Here is a 15163-nt window from a genome sequence, read left to right as displayed (position 1 = left end):
TTTGACCATACCCCTCTCAAACCCTACATCACAGCCGTCCTCAACACTGTGAATAATGAACTTTTGCTGTCTGTTCTTGAAGTAAGAGGTGAACCAATTGTGAGCTACTCCCTGTATTGCGTAATGGTCCTATTTCTGGAGCAATATTTTGTGATCAACACAATCGAACATCTTAGTTAAATAAAAAAAATGTGCCTAGCGCTCGAAATCTTTTGTTTAATCCATACAGTACCTTACACAGAAAAGAGAATATAGCATTTTCAGTTGTTAAACGACTTCTAAAGCCAAACTGTACATTTGACAGCAAATTAAGTGATATAAAATGATCAATTATCCTTGTATACACACCCTTTTCCATAACTTTATCAAACAATGATGGCATAGAAATAGGTCTAAAATTGTATACATTATCTCTTTCTCCCTTTTTATGAAGTGGCTTTACTACTGAGTATTTTAATCGTCCAGGAAATCGGCCATTCTTAAAGAAAAATTACAAATATGGCTACATACAGTGCTAAGATGTGCAGCACCGTACTTTAATAATCTGCTAGCCACTCCATCATATCCATGAAAGTCCTCAGTCATCAGTGATTTAATTATTGACTCAATCTTCCCCGTGTCTGTATCACAGCGGAGTATTTTAGACATCAGTCTTGGAGAGGCATTTTCCAAGGGAGTTATATGATTCCCTGAAGACATAAAATCTTTATTTAATTCACCAACAATGTTCAGAAAATGATTGTTAAATACTGTACATATATCTGACTGAGAGAGGACAAGATACTCCCTCGCATATTTTTCGTATACGGAAAATTATTAAAAATTTTGTTACAACCTTACGCACCTTGAGCGAGACTCTATGAAGTTAACAGCCTGGGCAGACGTTGATGGAGACTGGTAGGGCGGTAAAGGCATGAGGTATTTTTATGGTTCTTAGCTCACGAAAACGGGATATTGAAAGTTCAAAGCAATTGGCGGCGAGCCCATCTCTCAGTAAATCTTGCGGAAGAGGCCCACAGCCATACAGGGCAGACAGAGCAGCCCCTACTCGAGACAGATCTCAAGCAGAACAGTGCCGACCTATACCTGCATTGAGCTGGGGGCGACGGATCGAAGGTACACGTCTACACAGTGGAGTTGTAAACCGAACATTGTGTGCAGAGCCAAGCGTAGTAAAAATTCACAAGTTTTCGTGTTCACTGATCCTGCAAATAGGCCTGTGACACACTTCCATTGGCCACCTTGGTTATATAAGAAAGTCTAAAGTCTGAGAAACGTTTAGAGATAGAACCTTTATTACACATCATAGCTATGACTAACATGCTCCAAGGCACAGGCGATTTAGATAAAGATCTTTAAGAATGTATATGTCCGCTTGTTGCCACGGGAAGCAACACGACTTCGGGGAAAACCATCTTCCCCCTCCACGAGAACTTAAAAAAGCCTGGAAATTATAATCACAACAACAACAACAACAACTACCGAAGAAACGGATACGGGAGAGAGCAACAGAACTAATCAGGAGCAACAGGATTCTAGCAACCATCAGCAAAGCAATAGCAGGACATACAACGGTCAAGGTCAATGGCATGACCAACATATCGAATATGTGAAATTGAGGTCACCTAACACATCGCAGGGGTCACGCAGAGAAAATTCAAACAGGAATTGACACACAGCTGCTACGGACTCAGCCAGAAACAATGCCAAAGAAACTATCAGAACGAGCGATATTAACTTGTTAGAGTACGATGATACAAGAGAACTGACAAGTGAATAGAAGGTGCACTATGTAAATAGTCCCCATGGAGGAAATGTTTAACGTAATTTAATGTAGATATTGCGATGCATAGCATAATTTTCCATTTGTTCTATTTCGGTGCTATTTTGTTTGCTTCTCATTTCCATTAGTTTTCAGCATGAGTCCTTGTTGAACGTGGACAAATGAGTTGCGTATTTGTGACATCTTCACGCCAACATTCACTGGCAGGTAGGAGATTGAATTAAAATTCCGTTGCCAGTTATATTTAATCACCAGTTGGCACTTTTTGTGGCATTCCAAACCATACAAGCTGCAACACTCAGTAATCTAAACAACTGAATACTGCTATTATTTCTTTGGACCTCACAACTATTATCCGATTTCCGCAATTGAGCGACGTACTCTGTCACAGCATTCTCGTAGAAGAGCCTTCGCGATTATCACCATGGTCGATGAAATTGTTTCTGTTTACTTTCCGTGGTTTCTTGTACGCTGTCCAAGGGACGGATGTACGTCACTTTATGTTTTTCTTGGTGTCGAGATGGTAAATCGTGCCACAGAGCATGTGCGTCTCGATTTTCACATGTGTTTCGTATGGTGTTAGTAGTCCACGCTTTGGGCGCGTGTCGACGCTAAGACTCGGTGTGCTATGAGCATGTGCGTCTCGATTTTCGGTTGTGTTTTGTATGGTGTTAGTGGTCCTCGCTTTGGGCGCGTGTCGACGCTAAGACTCGGTTTGATATAAGTCATTTCCTGTCGTGTGATGTAGCCTGTCTCATGGTGGACCTATGCCAGCGCCATGTAAGCGCCGTCGGCGAAATATTGTGCATGAGGAACTAGCACGGACAAGTGCAAGTCATGGTAGAGTGGCGAATTAGAAAAATATTTATATATACGTAGATGTAAATAATGCATAATCCTTGCGTTTCATTTCAGCAGCAGTGATCCTGACAGAGGAGACAAGAGCAATCCTTGTACTACGTACAATCATGAAATGCCATTTCAAAATTTTTCAGGCAAATCACCAGCACCTGAGTGAGTAAACGCACTTCCTGGCCACTTCAGCGTCAGCAGAGAAAACAGCCAGACATTGAAAAATAAAACAGGAGTATACAAGGAATAAAATGCATGAAAATTCATTTCGGTATGTAACGCAACTGGCGTTGCGTGCTACCTGTTCCCTAATAACCGAACTTCTAGTCCTGTCACAGGAAAGCCAAGTGCAAGCTACCGCGGAATGTTAAATGTGCCAAATGTGACCTTAACCTGCAGTAAGCTGTTTGACCGTGCTTTAACCTAACGAACAGAGGGTATCGAACCTGAATTTCGTACTATAGCAATTAGTGGAAAGTAGAAAGACTTTTATTATGTAAGAAATTAAAGCAATAAAGTTCCCTTAAATGAAATATTAAACGGTCTCCAGCCTAATTAGGCATAACGAGGTGAAAACCTTATACTCAATGGATTTATATATACTCTTGCAAAAGGGACTTTCATAAATTCTTTCTTAGGAAAGTGCAATGAACACCTGCAACAATCTGACGAACTACACAGAGGGTAGCAGTAATTATCAACAGCGTAGGTTAGCAACCACAGAAATGTAAAAGAGACTTTACCCCTGTTAACTACAATCATCACCTCAACCTTCCACTAACTCAGCACAAAAAATGTTCCCAAAGACAACACGAGACTAAGTGGCACCTGACAAGAGTTCAAGTTTGACTAACACACATATACCCATCACAAATGCAATAGTATGACACTGAAATAACACATAGGTTATTTCCTTCCTAGTGAATACCGTCAAACAGCTTACTGCGGGTTAAGATCATATTTGGCACGTTTAACATTCTGCGGTAGCGTTATACTTGGCTTTCCTGTGATAAGACTAGAAGTTCGGTTACTAGGAAACAGGTAGCGCGCAACGCGAGTTGCGTTATATATCGAAACGAATTTTCATGCATTTTATTCCTTGTATTCCACAGTGGTGATGTTTCAGATCCATGAGCACAAACCAGATTCAAATTAACTTTCTTCTGCTGGCAAAATTTAAAGTGGGGGCCCTTAAACTGTTCCTTCCTTTATCATCAACTATGCACATCTTACAGAAACACTTTTCATTACAATAATACTGATTCCCCATCCCACTTGATATTAATTATCTTGCAATGCTTTATAACCCTTTGCACTGACAATATGCTTAATTAACTTCAAAATGATTTCAAGCTAGAATTAAATTTCAAATAGGATCACAATTAAATGCCTTATAGCACCACTAGTGAAGCAAGTGATTTTAACTAATCACACTTATGTTCATTAGTACTAGAACTTTGATCTTTTCAAAGTAAAAGCAGTTGATAGCAAATTAAAGCTTTTCATAAGTATAATATTATGTGCCTCTTTTACTGCATGTGAAGCAAGTAGTTTTAACTAACAACATTTATGCTCTTTAGCACTCAAACTTAGGCACATTTAAATTAAAAATAAATTATTAGTTCTTCACAAACAGGATACTCTGTCTTACCACTTTTAGGATAGCACCCTACTTGGTATCATGAAGTGGACAATTTCATTGGTCAAACACAAATTTTGCAACACTTGAATTATTATTGCAAAAACACACACAAGCACACTGGTTCATACTGGTATAAATATATGTTTTCCAAAGTAGTTGAAGCAGTGACGCAACTGTGGTGACAAGCACGTGGCAGCTATCTGGTCTCTTCTCTGGCGGTTTAATGGTCTATTTCTTTTCTTCTTGGCGGCGAGTTAATCATTTTAAAGCAATTTTAAATATGAGAGCACCGTTTTCCATCCGGAACCACATCCGAGGCCATTCCATCATAGATTTGGTTTCAGAATGCCTCACTTGACACCTGAGGTGTTAACTATGCGACTGCTGGCCCCTGACTGCCTAATGTTCTCTCTCTCTTGGCGACCAGACAGACCGCCACTTCCATCTTCTTTTGCATGCCAAACCCCTTCCGTAGTGGAGGAGGTTCCCTACGCCTTTTAAGTTACATCATCTAATTTCTCTAAGTATGAACCAGTTATTTACATACAATTTTGTGTATACAAACAGGCACATTTAATAAAGTTTCATTATTTAAGCACACTGTTAAGTTAAACAAAAATACACATCATAAATTTCCATTTCCCTCTAACAATTCAAAGAACTTAATGTGTAAAGAATAAACATTTCATAATTACATAGACTGTACCAATTACTCACAGTCGATAATGGTGTTACAGGTAGTATTAGCAAAGGCGTTGGGTGGTACAATATGTTAGTATTTAGTATTGGCAGAAGTCTGCATGTTTGGTGGAGGTATAGAGGTAGCACCAGATTAAAATTAGAATGTATAACAGGAATAGAACTTACCAAAAACTGACAAAAACACATGCACACACAAACAAAGACATCTCATACCACATAATTTACATCCATATAACGTTAACAGGGCCCAGGAGTCATTAAATTTTTGTATTTGCGTCCTTAGTAATAACGTAAATAAATAATTAAATACATGAAGTAAGGAAAAAAATTTGTATTCAATATTATATTCTTTTTTATGTAAATCGATTATATTGATGTAATGACATTTGTGAGAGAATATGACGCTTCACCACACTTGAGGATTGTGCAGACTCTGGAACGACCAACACAGCAGACTGGATATCACAGCCCATTCCACCAGCCAGTGAGGGTGAAGGTCGCGGGCAGCCGTAATGACTCTCAGCCAGCTGTGGCAGCCCAGGTGTGGGGGAACCCCCTTGTGACAGAACTGGGCTGCAGCCAGGTGACGCGCCTATGTCATGCACCCTGTCATCTACCAGGTGGGGGCGATATGTATCAAGCCAGCGCAGACAGTGGGATGCCACCATGTGTTGGCAGCAACCCCTAGCGGCCGACGCCCCACCAGGCCACTAATGAAGGGACAAGAGAGTCGTGTGGCATCACAGTTGATGCGCCTGTCGGGCCTACCTAACTCAGTGGGGTGCCGAGAGGGACGTGTTCAATCGACAAAAGGCGAGCTAGTCCGATGTCCCACGCCGGCAGGTACATTCCGATGCCGAGGTGAATGGGAAGAGCAGGGCTGCCCCACCTCCCACTAACGCAGAATGAATTTCTACACCAGGGGGTGGGTTGCACATCAAATGCAATGCTGTCACGCCAGTCGCTGACAGCTAACTGCTGCCTGACCAGGATGATGCCAAGGGTCCAGCTGTGGTCCGTAAGCTGCCAAAGATGCCGGTTGCTGCCCAGTCGCCAAATGCTGCCTTCAGACGAGAGGGAACGCCAGAGACGTCTGCCGCCACTTCTGCCACGTCATGCACTGAGTGAGAGGCTGTTCCACTCTGGCGCAAATTTCTGTTCTTCAGTCCTACCAGTCACAGTTTGTGCGAGTGCATTAGTGCCATGCTTTCAATTCATGTGACATTTTCAATTGTAAATTTTGTCTCCCCACGGACTCTTGTGGAGGGTGCGATAGGATACCTTTCTGTAACATAATTACATAAAAACTTTTTGTGTTTTTGTATTTATCAATTGAACTGTCTTGATTGTGATGTATATGTTGTTCTGCACATTTATTATTGCTCTTGTTATTTGCCTGTATTTGTTTTCATGCCATAGAAAATAATACAAAAATTATGCAACTTAGGTAATAAGTCAAACAGATTACACATGTGATTTCCTTGTTCATTGAGAATTTGAGAATGTATGTGTTTCATGAGTGTGAGCAAATGAGTGATAGAGCAGGGGTAACTCAGTGAGCAGAGAACACTTCATACTCCAGGACACTGTAAATTATTAGGGGCATTAGACATCTCTGACCTCAGGATATGGTGTGAATGGGTATACTTCTTTGCTGCACGGCCTTCTAACTGCCTATCAAATGTTTATCGCAAGTCTGTGATGTTGCAGTGACCCCTGGGTATAACATAGTTCATACTACTCAAGCAAACTTTTCATGTACTCTTGCTGGCTTGCAGCTTCATGTAAGTGAATGACTCCTGTTATGAATGAGGTCAAGCTAGGATGTCCTTTACCCACGAGCAATCCTGATTGACAATGTTACCTTTTTTCACACATATATATCGGTTATAAGGATGAGATTCTCCTACTATTTTCAATTATTTCCTCTGGTTCGTGTCGCACTGATCAATATTGAAATGAGACACTACCCATGTAGGAATCAATGGCAAGTAGAGGGCAGTGAGAGAGGGGAAGTTACTCTCCACCTATTTTCCGTATAAAATTATTAAAGATTTTGTTACAACCTTACACACCTTGAGCAATAGATAGTTAACAGCCTGGGCAGACGTTGATGGAGCCTGGTAGGGTGGTAAAAGCATGAGGTATTTTTTTGGTTCTTAGCTCGCGGAAACGGTATGTTGGAAGTTGAAAGCAACTGGCGGTGAGCCCATCCCTTAGTAAATCTTGCCGGACAGGCCCACAGCCATGCAGGGCAGACAGAGCAGCCCCTAGTTGATACAGGTCTCAAGCCGAACAGTGCCGAGCTGTACCTGCATTGGCACCAGCCGAAGGCTGGGCTGGAGGCGACAGACTGAAGGGACGCATCTACACAGAGACACGCGTATTAAAAATTCACAAGTTTTCGTGTTCACCAATACTGCAAAAAAAAAAAAAGGTTAAAATGGCTCTGAGCACTATGGGACTCAACTGCTGTGGTCATAAGTCCCCTAGAACATAGAACTACTTAAACCTAACTAACCTAAGGATATCACACACATCCATGCCCGAGGCAGGATTCGAACCTGCGACCGTAGCGGTCGTGCGGTTCCAGACTGTAGCGCCTTTAACCGCTCGGCCACTCCGGCCGGCCCAATACTGCAAATAGGCCTGTGACCCACTCCCATTGGCCGCTACAGTTGTATAAGAAACTCCGGTGTCTGAGTAACATTTAGAGGTAGAATCTTTATTACACCTCATAGCTAGGACTAACATGCTCCAAGACACTGGCGATATAGATAAAGATATTTAAGAATGTATCTTTTCGCTTATTACCACAGGAAGCAATGCGAAATGGGGAAAACCATCTTCCCCCTCCACGAAAATTTAAAAAAGCCAGTAATTCGCGGTTTATTTTTTTTCAGAGACGCAGGTTTCTTAACTCTTGCGCTTGTTCAACATGAGTTTTTGCTGGCGTGTAGGAGGGGAGATTTAGCGCCTCTACAGCCCGGTGAATGGCTCAATACAGAGTGAAGGCGGTGTTGTTCTTGCACTTTGCGGAAAAACGGATTTTTTTTATCTGGCGAGGTGCGAGGTACTTGGGTTCTGGACTTTGGTCTGGAAGTGATCTTTTGGTCGATTATCTGGCGTGTGTGGTTGGTGCTTGGGACCTGTCCTGAGACTGACTTCACTTAAAAGTAGTTAGACTGGAGAGCCTGTGATGAAGTTGTTACTGTTCCAACAGTGTGACTTCAAACGTTTCGGACTACTCGTTTGCCGAGGATACACTTATTCGTTTTTGGTTTACCAGTCTTGACGTTGGGTATCCTTGTGCACTCTGTCGTATAAGTGAGCCAAATTGTCCTTGGTACGACTAGCGAACGGGTGTGTCACACACTGAAATCTACCGTGATTTCAGGGCTCTGGTAGAGAGTAAATTGCGATCTGTCTGCCTGATCACCAGACCGTCAGATTTAGCATTTCTTTCGTGGCCGCGATCGATTCACAGGTGCTACCGTACGCTTTGCCTCCACTGTACAGATCTCGCCAGCTGCAAGTTACATCGCTGCACAAAGCAGACAGCGTAACGTACTGCTGCTCCAGTCTTGTCAGGGCGTACAGATCTCAATCGCCACTTGCTCTCAGCTGCACCTATATAGACTTCCGTAAATTATCAATCAAAGTCTGCTCAGCGTCAGATCAATTCAGATTGCGTTATACACGTTTTTCGGGCCAGAGTACTTGATTCACTTCTGCCACACAGGATCCTTGTCCATTGCTCTCTTAACCCAAGTGTTAGTTGTTGACTGTATACAATCAATAACTATTATTTATGTCTATTTTTCAAGAAGTAAATGTCGTTAGTAAATATTATTACATTCTCAGTCATTTAATATAGTCAAAACCACGGGTTAACTTTCATGACTTATCAATAACAGAAACATTTTTACTGTGAACTGACTTTATATCGTTGACCTTGTGCTGCTGAGCAGATGCTTCCTTTATAACTGTCCATACGGTTTTAATTTTACCGTGTGAATGAGGTGTTCTATTTGTGTACCACATACTCTTTGCCTTCCTAGTAACATTTTTAAGCACCTTACAGTACTGTTTGTAATGAGCTACTGTAGCTTGATTGTGACTACTTCTGACATTTTGATATAATTCCCACCATGTTCTACATGATATCCTTGTACCACTAGTCATCCAGCCAGGCTGCCTTTTACTGCTAGTACCACGTTTAGAACGTTCTAATGGAAAGCAACTCTAAAAGAGCACGAAAAATGTGTTAAGGAAAGTATTATATTTGTCATCTATGTTATCGGCTCTATAAACGTCCTGCCACTCCTGTTTCTTGATGAGTTTTAAAAAACTCTCTCCAGCCATTGGATTAACTTTTCTACATAGTTTGTAATTATATCTGACATTTGTTTAAGTACATATGCCTTTCAGCATTAAAATTTGTGCATCATGGTCTGAAAGGCCATTCACACTTTTACTAACAGAATGGCCATCTTTTAATCAAGAAAGAATAAAAATATTGTCTGTGGCTGTGCTACTGTTCCCCTGCTCACTAATTGGAAAAAAACACGCTCTGCATCAGATCATATGAATTTAGCAGACCTACCAACATACTTTTTACTGCTCAATCATATACAAAATTAATATTGAAGTCACCACATTTAACTAATTTGTGGTAATTTCTACTGTAAGATGGCAAGAACTATGCCCCTTACATGAAGTCATTAAAGATCACCTAACTCACATTGAGCGAACAGTAGGGCTGAACAAAGAAATTACTGACAAGGCACAATGCATCTTGTAGAGGGTATAGTATGGACGTAGTGGAATAATTAATTTCGGGTGATGGTTTTAAAGTAATTCACACGACATGAAAACTTTGTGGAAATGAGTCACTTTACTGGACGCTAGCTTACCCCAGGGAAGTATCTAACCGTGGCCGGCCGGGGGAGTGGCTAAGGGAAGCGACAATAGGCAGCTTAGGGCGACTCAAGCTCTGAGAAAGAGGTAACGGTGCGCCGCCTCAAGCCGCCTTAAGATGAGTGACAGTGAGTGGGTGGTTGACTGCGACTCCATGCTCGTGTACTGGGAAACAGACAGAGAACTTGTATGCCTGTTGATAAACGTCCGTCTTACCATTTTCTGTGAAACATGCGACAAAGCCGCGCAAAGCTACGGTGGAGCGGTCAACAGAGGTCAAAATATGTGTGTTCGTGACTATAGCATCTTCACGCTGAATTCACGGTCCGCAGAGCCGGAAGTAAATCAGGTGTAGAGCGACAGCATGAAATACGCCGGCCTCCGATGGGAACGTAGGACCAAGGAATTTGAAGTACTCTCCTGGGAGTCAGAATTCTGGAAAACTTGGTGTTTGTGCAGACGCTAACCTTGATGGGTGGCCTGGGGGGAGCTAAATAGAAGAAGTTGAGAGGAAGGGAAATTTTGTGGGAATTTGTTCACTTCCCAGAGCAGGCATTGGTCGGCATTGGGAAGCGACGCATAATTAACACAACTTGCGCTGCAATTGGCGTAAGTGATTTTGCTGGAGGGGAAACTGAGGCGAAGAGCGGACCGGCAGAAGTCTCAGTAGAGGTCTTCCGTCCTAGCTTGCCTAGAGTGCGGACGTGGCGTTCTTCACTCAGCTTGCCTGAGAAAGAGTGAGCATCTCTGCAGTTTAGGACTTAGCCAAGGGAAAAATTGAGCTTGGAGATAGGAAGTTTTGGTTCAGCTATGTACTGAGCAAGATAGCTAGGAGTGAATAGATGAGCGCAGCCTTGCAGCACCACGAGGTCGGCCGACGTCCACACAACGATGCCGCTCCACCATGCTGAATTCGGTGATATTGCGCCCGCTCCAGACACTGATTAATTTGTTGGATCACGTCGGCAAAGTTTCCACGAGGGTTTCATGGGCCATGTACCATAGAATTCTTCTCGCACTTCGCATTACGCCTGGGTCAGTCGATAGGAATTACTTATGAGTTATCGAGCTTCACTCTATGCAAACGCAATTTATTACCACTGCCTGGTAGGAGAGTCATGTAATGTGATGATTGAAGGTCGTGAGTTAAAATAAATTTGTGGTAATCGACTGTATCTGTTTTCAATCAAGTAGTGGAATTCCCAAGTCAAGTTCTTAATTAATTTTATGTTCAACATTTGCATCTGGTGTTCAATAGCTGCAAATAACATCAATGAGCACCCCTTTTTAATTAAAAGTGATCAATTCTGAATCAATTAATGTCAACACTGCCACCGCAGTTCAATCAGGAGTCACAGGGCCTTATTACTTTCTTTGCATTATCCGATATTGCGGCAGTCTTGCACTCTCTGTTGATCTGTTAGTCAATTAGCTGGGGTGAACACACGCCAAAACCAGATAAGTGATGGGTGGGGTGTTACACTACAAAGTGAATCAAGAACCCTCTCTAGCTTGAGCAGAAATGCCCTGAAGTCAGAGTTAGGGGACTGTAAACAACAAAAATTAGAAGTTTAGTTTCACTAAATTCAATTGTCCTGCACAACATTCAAATTATTCAGTGCAGTGCCGTGTTATGTCTATGGACTCAAGTGTTTCTTACGCACATGGCCACTCCCCCACACCACAAGGAACTCCTTTAAAAACAACCAGCTAATCTGTATCTTGGTAATGGAAGCCTCTAAATTGCCAAATTATTTAAGTGATGCTTCGACATACCAATAATGTCAGAGTCAACATCTGTAAGCAGTTCCCTAACTTTATCTCTGATACCTGTTACATTTTGATGAAATATGCTAATTTCTCCTCTACTCAGAGCCCTGACCTACTCTGAAGGTGATTCCTTAGATAGAGGAACTTCTTTTAAGCAATTATACCTATCAGCTGAATTCCATCTAAAATGAGTGCAGCTGTAACACTAACTACTACAGGAATTTTTCCATGAGTAGTTCCACCAGCACCCACTACACTGTACCTATAAGCTTTGCCAGCCTCCCCTTCCCACACCTACAGAGGTGCAGGCCATGTCTAGTGAAACCCGATCTATTGATAGACTCATCTGGCACCACCGCTGTGTTACCCATGCCCTCTGCCATCAGTACTCTCTACAGCCCCATGTGAACACGCCTAACAGCTGCATCAAGATGAGGCCGGTCATGATACTGAAACAGTTGCTCGAAGTGCACATTAGTGCCACCAGTTTGAGTAGCTATCTTTATCAGATCACCAACTATATCATATTCCCCGTCCCTATCAAGATTATTTCCTGCTGCACCCACTATCATTACCTGATTCCATTTCGTAAAATTCCTACATATCTCCACTATGCTGTCAGTCATCAGAACCAACCCTGCACTGGGCTGCACAATGCTGGTGACCTGGTACTCACTCCTCAACACTTCGTGCAACTGCTACAGTTACAAGAGGCTCCACTCAACTCTGACAGTTGGTCAAATCTACTGCGTATACACAAAGTAAATCTGGTTGAATACCTCCTCGTAGCTACCTTCTTGCTAACTGCCAATTCCCATTTCCCAGCACCCTTCACGCTCCTCAACCTATCTAGTTCCTCCTTAGCGTATTGTAAATGCTCCTAAAGGGCACAGATCTTACGCTCCTGCTCCTCTATCAACTTATTTCTACCACAGATTATGCATTCCTAGGAGAGGATCTCGCTAGAATGCCGACTGGCTTCCTCACTGCATTCCCCCCAAAGAAAATACTTGGAACGTATCCCACTACTCACAAACCTACAACAAACATCTGTTCATTATTTAGATTCAAGCCTTTATTTAGAAGTATATTGTCACCTCCCACAAACACAATGTCCGTTTAATTCACCATTCTTGCGCACAAACTAAAGTTACGCAGTTGTTTTGCCCTCCTTGTTTTACATGTGACTCTGCTGAGATTAAGCAACTTGTTATCCTGTCTCAGTTTCTCATTTACGGATTCCCTCCGCAATATATCATCAATCTGACTTTTTAATCTTTTCCAAGTGTTTTCGTTCTGTGTATCTCTAATTTTATACAGTACTGCATCTATTTCTCTTCTTATCTTTTTAGCATGAATAATTTCAGTAAGTAGCCTCAGTTTTTTTCCTTTTAACACTGCTAATTACTCCGCTCTAGATTTGTGATCACCTATTTTCAACTATATGTAATTCGGGTTAAGATAATTATTAGGGTATCCTTTCTAGAACATAACACCGCCGACACTTTTAAATAATTTATATGTGAAGTTCCTATATTTATATAAAATGTTAGGAACATAATCCTCAGAAACATGTTTTGGGAATCTGTATCCCATCACCTGACTGACTAAGTTAAACTTTCATAAGCATGCACTTCAAAAGCACACAAGGTCAAAGTATAACAACAAAATTGTATGGATATGAAGTCCTCGTCTAAGTTTAAAATGACAACACCATGATGTGACTGATGTTTACTGCTTTATGGAGAAAACGCTTTGGTCGATCAGGAGTAGCAAGGATTAGCGAAGCAGAGAATCTGGTGTTTCCATTTTAAAGTAAGAGGAGGACTTCACATCCACATAATTTTATTTGCTTTTATGTTTTGACCTTGTCTGCTTTTAAAGGACATGTTTATGTAGGATTACTTAGATAGTCAGATGATATCTTGACTCCAGGAAAGCATTTCTGAGGATTATGTTCCTACTATTAGTGTTTACAAGCTGAAGTATTTATATTGAGTGTGGTTTGTATTCTAGCGAGAGGGCAGCAGTAATTTCAGGTGAGGACCTGACCTCTATGTTTGCTGATAACTAGACGAGAGTGTTACGATTTTTAAAATGTTGTAAATTCTTCAAATCTTATCTTAGTATGTTGAAAATTTCAGGGTGTCACAGAGTGACTGGTGCATCAATTTTTAGTTTATCTGTCGGCCATCCCATTTAGTTTAGCGATCAGCGAGACACGTGTACTGAGTATTTTCTCTTTGAGCTCTGTGTTTCCTCTAACATATTTACAATTCTATCATCATTGATGAAAATGTGGATGTTATCCGATAAGGACATATGAAAAACCAGGGACGCTATACCAAGATACCCACACATCGTAATGGCATCTGTGACTATAAGCTTGGAGTTACATTAGAACAGGTTTAACTTTTTATGTGATTAATTTTCTCACATAAATTTCCCACTATTCGCTTTTCAATATAATTTTTTATTAAGTTACTTCTGCTTTTAATTTTTGCTATAAATACTTGGTTAACTGGTATACATGTTACAAATTTACTGTGTTTGGTAGAGAATTACTATATATAAATATTGCATTCTCTGAGGCCTTTTCAACACACACACATAATTTGCAGTTTACAGAGACAGTTTTAGGCCAGCTAGATGTGAAGCCTGAACATGATTCACAACAAGAGAATCACAGCGGTTTGCTCTTGACTTATTGGTACACATCCACTTGTTCGAGTGTTTTTGAAACCAAGAATACATCAGTGTCTTATGTCAGAAATTGTCTTTGACAATCTACGTCGGAAGTTTTATCTGACGCTCTTCGCTAAGAGCTCCTAATCAGGAGAAAAAACAATCAGTTATAAAATTGCATCATTTTATTATCACTGCATGTACACAACAGAAACCTCAAACATTTAATACATACATCATAAAACTGCATGTACACAATAGACGCCTGCAAACATTTGCTACACACATTATAACAGTGCATGTACACAAGAGACACCTGTAAACATTTACTATACACTTTATGTGCCAGTATCACAGAGGGTGACGAACAACACCAATTTAAAAATTGATTTACCTCACATTCACAAAAGTCTCGTGGGTATTTATTAATGGTCAGTACTGAATTATTTGTGGTAAAACAAAATGGTAGGTGGCTCATCCGTCAGCAGTATTTTGGTAACTTGGCGATTGTTTTTTCAGGAAAGGTGAATGTACCGATTTTTCCTTATTTGGTCGGATTTTCTGGTATTAGCAATGAGAACTACCCTTCCAAGACTACACACAATGAAAAGTCTTCATACTGTATCCCCTGTATTCTGCTTCAGTTTGGCAGAAAGCCAGAAATATACATACCTTTAATCAAATTTTCAACAAACCATTTTGTTACAGCATAATGCCAAACCATATATGCTGAACTTCAAGCATGCGAGGGAACTACAAACAGTGAGGTAACATGTCGTCCCAAGCTAAGACCGTTGCACACCAAAAGT

The sequence above is a fragment of the Schistocerca piceifrons genome, chromosome X, assembly GCF_021461385.2.
Source record: "Schistocerca piceifrons isolate TAMUIC-IGC-003096 chromosome X, iqSchPice1.1, whole genome shotgun sequence".
NCBI lineage: Eukaryota > Metazoa > Arthropoda > Insecta > Orthoptera > Acrididae > Schistocerca > Schistocerca piceifrons.
The sequence above is the reverse complement of the archived record's forward strand: the minus strand, read 5'-3'. Positions refer to the sequence as shown.